Consider the following 8,372-nt stretch of genomic DNA (forward strand, 5'->3'; position numbering starts at 1 on the left):
GAATTTGTTGAGTGTGCTTGCTGCGCGCGCACGCGTGCGTGCGTGCGTGTGTGTGTGTGTCTGTGGGGGGGAAATGTCTTGTTTGAAATGAAAGATGAGGGTGGAACTGAAGCGGGGGAGGGGGCAAAGGCATTAATTCAGTTCATTCAAGGTTCATTTTGATAAGTTTAGAAGAGCTGCGGTATGATTTTTGTCTCTGAATAAAAATCCATCAATATTATTTCTACTCCCAGAGATGCACGTTTTTCGTCTGGTTTTGCTTTTCGAAACAGGTTACATGATATCTCAGGGTTTGTTGAGTTTGCTGGTAATGTTTGGATGCATGGGAAGATGAGCTTTCCTTCAGTTCTTTTTTGAAAACGTGTAACCTGCGTTGTGAAAGCACCTTCTGCCACTGGACTTGAACCCTGTACAACTGGCATGAGAGGCACCAGCAAGGAGGATAAAACTGCATCTTCTTTTTGAGCGTTGGGAATTTGAGGCTACTAATATCTATCTATCTATCTATCTATCTATCTATCTATCTATCTATCTATCTATACTGGTACTAGAAGGTTGAGTTTATTGTTGATACCAAGAGACTAACCTCAACTTTGTTGGATTGGAGGTCATCAATGTCTTTCTTGCTTTTTCCTTCGAGAGGTTCTGGTGTCTATGGAGACGCCTTTGTAGAGGTGGTAGTTATGCTCAATCAAAGCTTCCACATCTGTGAAGATAAGAGAAGATAAACCTTTTATTGGTCCCAAGACTGGGAAGTTTTCCGTGTTTCAGCAGCAAAGCTGCTCGTCAAGTTGGGAACATCAATAAATACACAGGAAGAAACAAACAAGAGGTTGTCATGTGTCAGGTTCGCCTGTTTCGGATTCATAGCTAATGGACATTGGCTTTGATCTGATCCACGGTGTTGTTTTACACCTTTAGAATGACATTTAGTTTCATTGGCCACTGTTACAGTGTTGCAATCCCCGTTTTGATGCCTGATACAGCGCTAATACCGAGCCACTCCTTCCACACACTTAAGTGTTAACAGCGTAGCAAGTAACTCTCCTGCCCTCAGACTATCTGACGCTCTCCTGCTGATCCAAACAAGGTTCCCTGATCATGGATCCTGTGACCTATCAGTAAATATTTGTAGAAAACCTTGTGGCTGTAGAACTGCTGCAGTACATTGCACTCACATCGGCCACTTTGACATGAAACCGAAGGTAAAAGGGAAAAAAACAAAACAGATGTAACAATGCCATTAATGGAGCTTTTAACTGAAGGAATTAGTAACATCTTTACCAACTAATTCATACATGCAAATAAAGTGTACACTCGTAAGTCGAGAATCCAAATGGAAAGCACCACAGGGACCAGATAAAATCCAAAAGCCCAACACGGGTAAAGCTCAACACGCGAGGTAGACTTACAGGCCTTGGACTTGGTCTCAGTCTTGCCTTGCCTTGGTCCTGGCCTGATCACGGTCTCGGGACATTCAGGTATTGATCCTGACAACAACCCTACAACAATCCAAACTGGACTTTGACTTATCCGTCATGCAATACCAGACATCGGAAGAGATTGGTGATTTCTGAAAGCCAGATCGCAGCTGCCGTCAAAGCAGCGAACAAAGCCAAGCCCTCTCCAGTTGGTCGCCGACACCGGCCGTAGCAAAACAAACTCTTTCAAGCTCCCTAATTGTTTGCACCATGTGGAGGATGTGAACCAGGTCAACACTGCACTTAAACATCAGCAGTCTCCGAAAATTGCATACCTAAGAATGTGAGAACGCAGAGAGTTTCCTCAAAACTGTTCAAAAACTGAGTGTGGAACAGGGGACACTATTCCGCGACCCTTTACGGACCAGCATGCATCCACATACAGGTGTAAGTTCAACAGTCTCCGTCAGAAATCCTTGTTGGGTCTGTAATGATTTTGTACCATTAGCGTGCCAGCTAACTTTAGCATCCACTGGCTAGCTCACATGCGCCTCGCTGCGGCAGAGCTTTTTAATCAGGCGTGGAATGTTGCGGTATGCATTTGGTTTGTTTGTGCTATTTTCTTTACTGCTGAACATTCTTCCGTGATAGACACCTATTTTTTTTTTCTTCAATTTACCATTGAAAACGAAATGATGAAGAAAGGCAGATGGGGAAAAAAAACAAAATGCAAATTGACAGTGCGCAATTATGGAGAGCACTACCCTGGTTGAGATAAAAGGGATACTTAAGTACTCTACGCTAAAATACAGTACACTTACAGTGTAGTACAAACACAAGTACATGATTTGGGACAAAGCCATCATATTCTCCCGAATGCTCACCCCCTTGTAAACTTTCACTCCTCAGCCTGCTTATTGGAGAAGACAAACGTGGCCCTGGTCGGAATATTTAGATTCCGACAGACTTTGAAGTGGGATAGAGACATCAATCATTTGTTGTTGTTTTTTTTGGTACAATCAAAAAGGAACAACTGGTGTTAACATATACTTGTTTCAACATGTGCCGCTCCAAGTGCTTCGAGTGTCATCAAAATTGGCCACTTTGTCTCAGTCCAAAGTAAAATTTCAGACAGGATTGTGGAATTTAAGGATTCCCAATACCATTCAACAGTAAAAGAAGTTCACAAGATACGGTGTTGCTAAAATTCCACTCCTATTGTTGCCTTGCCAACTTGTGAAAGAACAAAAATTAAGATATTGGTGATTGCTTTGGGAAAATAAAACATAATAAGCATCATCTCAAGCTGTGGCGGTGACCCTCTCATCTGTCTGCTCGCCCTGAGCTGAGGCGAACCCAGACTTGCAGTATGGTGGCATAAAGACGTGAGTCAGTGTGTGTGTGTGTGTGTGAGAGAGAGAAGGAGAGAGAGAGAATTTTTGTCTTCTCTGGCATGCTGGCACATTTTGTAGGGAACAAAGTTGTGATTTCTGCCGATGGTGCGTATGCATGTTGGTGCAGCCATTATTGATGAAAGAGAGAACGTAGCATCTCTGTCAAGAGTCTTTCATCCAAAATAGAACAGCCTTTTATTCCCTGTAATTAGAGGAGGTTGGATTTGTTGAATCCATCCATAAACATGGGTTAGTGTTGATTTGACAATCATGAAAAGTGTGAGGGAGGATCAAACGGCACGGAGGAGAAGGTCCTCCACTCCAGACAATCCTCCTTTTGATCTTCTCAAATTTTTGAATTTAATTACACTGGTAGGATCTCTTTGTTTGCGTCAAAATTCACCAAATTTTAAGTTGCGCAGCTTTAAATGTGAAATATTGAGCGGAGGGTCATAGGCCCTTTTGGCTCAGTGACGCTGACCCATTTTTGTGCTTGGAATTCTTTTGCGCCTCTGTAACGACACACTGTTAATCTCGCAGATTAAAAACTCATTTGAATAATTATGTGGCCGGCCACGCAGGTTAAACATTGCATTAGCCGCCCCAATTAGTGCCAACGTTGTCATACTTGGTGGAATCCCACAGCCTGTTCTATTCCTTTATTTTGTTGTTCAACTCTTTAAAAAAAAAAAAAAGAGAGACACCAAAACATGGTGCATTTAAAATCCCTATTAATACGAAACGACACGCACGTCCTCCTGAATGCTTTTCCTGCGCACATTAGGGAAGATGAAGTGACGATGGAAGCAGTTCTCTCCAAACAAGCAGGGCAAACAAAGAAGGTCATCAAAAAACAAACTGGGTGACCCCATGTGGATCTTGTGTTAAACTCATTTCTATAAGCTTTTTCAGCAGAGGCAAGGAGCGAGAGAGAGAGAGGGAGAGAGAGAGTGATGGGAAAGAATAAAAGAGATTGGGAACAGCAGCAATAGGAAACAAGGAGATGAGGTGAAGAGATACAAACAGTGAAAACAGTGTCTGCCAAGCTGAGGGAGTTTGTATTGAGGCTGCAATCCTCATTCAGTGAGAACTCATTTCATAGCCATCACTGCCAACACCTGTGGCTCCCGGGGGATGGGGACTGTGCGTCTGAGCGAGGGAGAGGAAGAGAAGGGTGGGGGGGGGGGGGGGGCAAAAACAGCATAAATCTGTTAGAGATCTGACCTGAATTTACAGCACGCTTGCTGGTAAACATCCGCCTTGCAGCTCCTCTGATAAAGCCTCAGTCTGATAGCTGTGTGGCGGCTCACCCCCACCTCGTGATTGGCTTTGTTTGTACATCGATTTATTGACCGACGCTACTATTAAACATCTGCTGCATCCACAGGTGCGCCATGTTCCGGCCGGGAGCGCCTGTAGGAAGATCCTCAAATATTTAATACCCATCCGCATGAATCAGACATGCACTGGAGTAACACCGTCCACAGAGCCAGATGGGATTCTGTCACTTTGCTGAGAATACGTGTTTGCACACGGACAGTTTGACGCAATGGCGTTCCTCTTCAACATGATCTCATGGGATGGTGTCGGAATAGACTCCAGCCTGCTCGCCACAATGCAAACCATTGTTGTGTAACATCAAGCCCGTCCAGGAAATCGCATGAATTCACGTCCGTTTAGGAAGAGTTTTTTTTTTTAAATCCTCCAACAACTATCAGAATTATATACTCAGAGGCTGCCAATCAATAAAAGAACTATTTTAAACATTTTGTATTTAAGCTAAGTTCACCACAAATCCTTTTGTCCGTATTTAACACATTAAATTTGAATAGATTTTGATGAATCTGAATTGTTGAAAACGTTCCTCAGTTCATTTACAAGCAAGGCCACCATGAACGTCTCTGGCGTGTTATTCATCCATTAGGTGATCTATCCATTCATCCAAATAATTCATCGTCATCTCCAGATGCAACTTGGTTTAATCCCAACCTTTTTTTTTTTTTTTTAAGTCAGTTAACGAAACGTCTTGGACTTCATAAACTTGAAATCTGAGTGGGTTCATGGCCTCAGTCGAATTAAAACATCCTGGAGAAGTCGTCCTGTGACGGTTTTCAGGGACTGGGTTGTTCTGGGGTGCCAGCCCGGCATAAAGCCTGACAAAGAAATGATACTTGATTATTTTGACTTTAGTCTTTTTGTGTGTGTGTGTGTGTCAGTCACATTTTAGACCCCTCACACACAAGGGAGCATCAATGATCAACTTTGATGACCACAAAATATATCGACCCTGAATACAAGCAGCTAACAATGAAACCTTCCCTTCACCAACTTAAAGGTACCTCGGCCCAGAACGACAGAAACAGTCAAACAACAACTCACATTCGTTTTGAACACAATTACAATTCTCTTGTTTTTCCCAGTTCATATTCATCCAAAAAAAGAAGAGAGGGGGAAGAAGGAAAAAAAAAAAGGATTCTAAAAGAATCTCAGTCCAAATTAATGATCCAAAAAAAATTATTCAATCCAATATAAAAAAGGAAGGTAATCAAGAAGGAGGAGGGGAAAAAAAAATCCGTTCACTCAAGGAAGTTAACCTAGTTAAAAAAAAAACAAACAAAAAAAAAACACCACTCTCATTCAAGAGGAAAAAAAAAAAACTGGGGGAGGGAAAGTGAGAGGAAAAAAACCCCACCAAACACCAGCTCTCATCATGAAGGAGCCAACCCCGAGACCACACGCTCTCAAGGCAGAGACGCGTGAGGTGTCAGTCGGTTCAGGCAGCCACCGTTAGCCTTTAGCCTACCGGGGAAAGCGATCACTTAGGGTGGCAGATGATCGGAGGTCGTCGTCGTTCATCCACCGGCGGTGGCCGCTTGGTGACAACATTGGACTAAAACCCGATCCCAAACCAACGGCGATCCGGCGAGGGACTCACTACCCCGACTGACGAACCTAGCCGCGGGACGCAGCGCTAACGCGTCCGGTAAGGTGCTCACCCCAGCTGATCGGGGCGCCATGTTTAAAAATCCTGCCAGCAAATCAGGGGGCTCGTTCCACCCGCCAGCCAATCCGGGGTGACGTTAGTCCCGTTTGAAGCCACCGGTGAATGTACAAAATGGGCAACACGGAATTGGATTCAAAAAAAGAAATTAACTTTTACCGTAATCTCCATTTATTTCTCCGATTCCAGTGTTCCAAATCAACGGCACCGACTTCCTTTATTTGTTCAACTTGCGGTTTCTCCTTAAATTTCACTGCAAATTCATTAGAATCAAGGGACAGTCACAAGACACCACACCCCTCCTCACCAGGTGTTTCTGTGCCTGAACCATCCCGGATGATGTCGGCCTGCCTCACACTGTCAATTGTCGGAGGATTTCTGCTTCTTCATCACGCAGGTCAGACGGATGTCTGCACAACAATTTAAATATTTAATACACACCACATGTCTATTGATCGGTCATTCATGACGAGCAGTAGCCAAACAACACGCTGAATTATAGATGATCAATGGGGTCACATGATACGGAACCCTGCCTCAATCATTTATGACTACGTACCGTGGAAGGGGAGACCCTCCCTCAGGATCCAAGTTCAAAGACCTCCGGTGGTGCCGTCTGACAAGAACCCTGATCTTTAACACAAGCAAACGCCGCCAGCTGAATGATGGATGCTCGACAAGCCCCACCTGCGGCGTTCAGCAGCCATCTTTAATCTTCCAGCCGCCAACTGTTTCATTGAGCTGCACCGCCAACTGGCCCGCACTTTTGTGTCAGGGTTTTGAGAAAAACAGGACGCGAGTGCAGACAGCAGCCACGGGGAGCTAAAAAAAACTATTATCAAAAAAAGGAAAAAACTATAACACAGGGGGGTTCAAAGGTCAACAGAAGGAAAAAAACAAAGCATCAACAAAAGGGGTCAACACACCGAAGTCCTGGACAGATACAAAGTACAAACTAAGGCAAGTAGAGAACACAAGACTGGAAACTAAAAACTTATTGGGGAACAGTAAGAAGAATGACCGTGAGGAGGACTGGGACCAAAACAGCAACAGAATCAATGAACCGCCACCAGGCAGTGGGAAACCCAGAGGTTAAATATACAGGGACACCAGACAGGTGGTGCAACAATCACAGGTGAGACACATGAGGTCATCACGGAAGGGAGCACACAGGAAGACAGGACACAAACTACAAAATAAAACAGGAACTCAAGACAAGGATCATGACACTTTGTGGAATTCCACTAATTTGCCATCTTCCCCAGAACCACATGGGAAGATAGACACCCTTCCTCTTCGTAGCGGGAGGACCACTAGTTATTTTAGCACAATGAATGGCAATAGATGGGCAGCTTAGCATACCTCTGTCAAAAGTCATCAAATTATGAATTAATTAGTCAGTCAAATTGCATTAATGCAACTCGGGTGATGCATAACATTAGCTAGGATGTAAAAATGTAAAAGTCCAAGATACTTCAACTTCATAACCACGTTGAGAGCCAGAACTACGTAGACTGAGCACAGTGAACGGACACGGCATCAATTCTAATGTCAGAGAACCACTCTCTCGACCAGTTTTGGCCGACTTTGTAATGAGGACTTCTAACTGAGGTATGCTAACGTGCCCATCCACTTCCATTCATTGTGCTAAACTAACTAGCGATCGTGTGGTCTCTGGAGGTCTGCGATGCACACACAACGGATATCAGGCACGTGAAGGGTGTCGATCTTCTTGTCTGGCTCAAGAGAGGATGGCAAATAATTCCCCACCAAAAGTTAGTGTATTCCTTTAAAGTTCACATTTTATCCTTGACCGAGTATATGTAATATTTCCAGAGAGAATAATGAAAATGTCAAGGTTTGCCCCCAATTTTAATGGATATTCCCTGGCGCATGGCCCCCCTCCCGGAACACAGTTTCATAAAAAATAGTGCAGGTACTTTATGCATATTACCTCTGACAGATTAGACCACAGAGAGAGCGTTGCTGTTGATGTCTTAAACAGATCGCCCCGAACTGTAATTGTTGTAAAAAGGTTCGAACGTGTGTTGCTTACACATGCTTGACTGCTAACTGACTTGCTAATAAAAGCGTTTCTGGGGCAAGTTGAGGGGGCTTCTTCAAGTTGTCTGTAAAAATGTCAATTTTTAATCGCACCGGAGGAATGCTGTCATTTCCCTGTGCACGTTATTTTCATTTCACCCTTGCTGAAACACTTTGTAAAGTCATTTTCCATATCATCGTTGTTAAGTCGGTGATTTTCTTTTTATTTGATATGAAGGAACATGCGATGGATTCACTGTACAGGTGCTATTAAAAGCCTGGTGATTGAACAAAGACGACTAACTAGGCTGCTGAGAGCACTTTTCCAAGGCAGACACTTTTAAAGCAAAGACGGGAGCTTTATATTTGACACTTGGTGTAAGAAATCAGCTCATGCAGAAATCATTAGAGCCTCCATATACAGAGACAGCGTAGCGCATGTTGGAGTTTTTCAAGGTTTGGGTTTTTTTTTTTAAGCGTGGAAATAAGATGATGGGTGTGTGCTGTATTTGC

General features: G+C 43.7%; 1 long non-coding RNA gene across 5 annotated transcripts in view; it reads right to left on the bottom strand.

Annotated features, from left to right (window-relative positions):
* LOC147272627 (uncharacterized) overlaps positions 1–5,859 on the bottom strand; it is a 208,066-nt gene extending 202,207 nt beyond the window's left edge. For 2 of the 5 annotated variants that reach the window (XR_015115931.1, XR_015115926.1), the window contains exons 1-2: positions 5,619–5,856; positions 587–706 (exon numbers count right to left, since the gene is read on the bottom strand). This is a non-coding gene — a long non-coding RNA (uncharacterized LOC147272627). Of the gene's footprint in view, positions 1–586; positions 707–5,618 lie in introns of all 5 variants that reach the window. The other 3 variants (XR_015115929.1, XR_015115930.1, XR_015115928.1) reach the window with 3 other exon arrangements.
* Between the last annotated feature and the right edge of the window lie 2,513 nt (positions 5,860–8,372).

Source organism: Aulostomus chinensis, chromosome 1 (genome assembly GCF_037954235.1).
Source record: "Aulostomus chinensis isolate RoL2024-O1b breed Wild chromosome 1, RoL_Achi_v1.0, whole genome shotgun sequence".
NCBI lineage: Eukaryota > Metazoa > Chordata > Actinopteri > Syngnathiformes > Aulostomidae > Aulostomus > Aulostomus chinensis.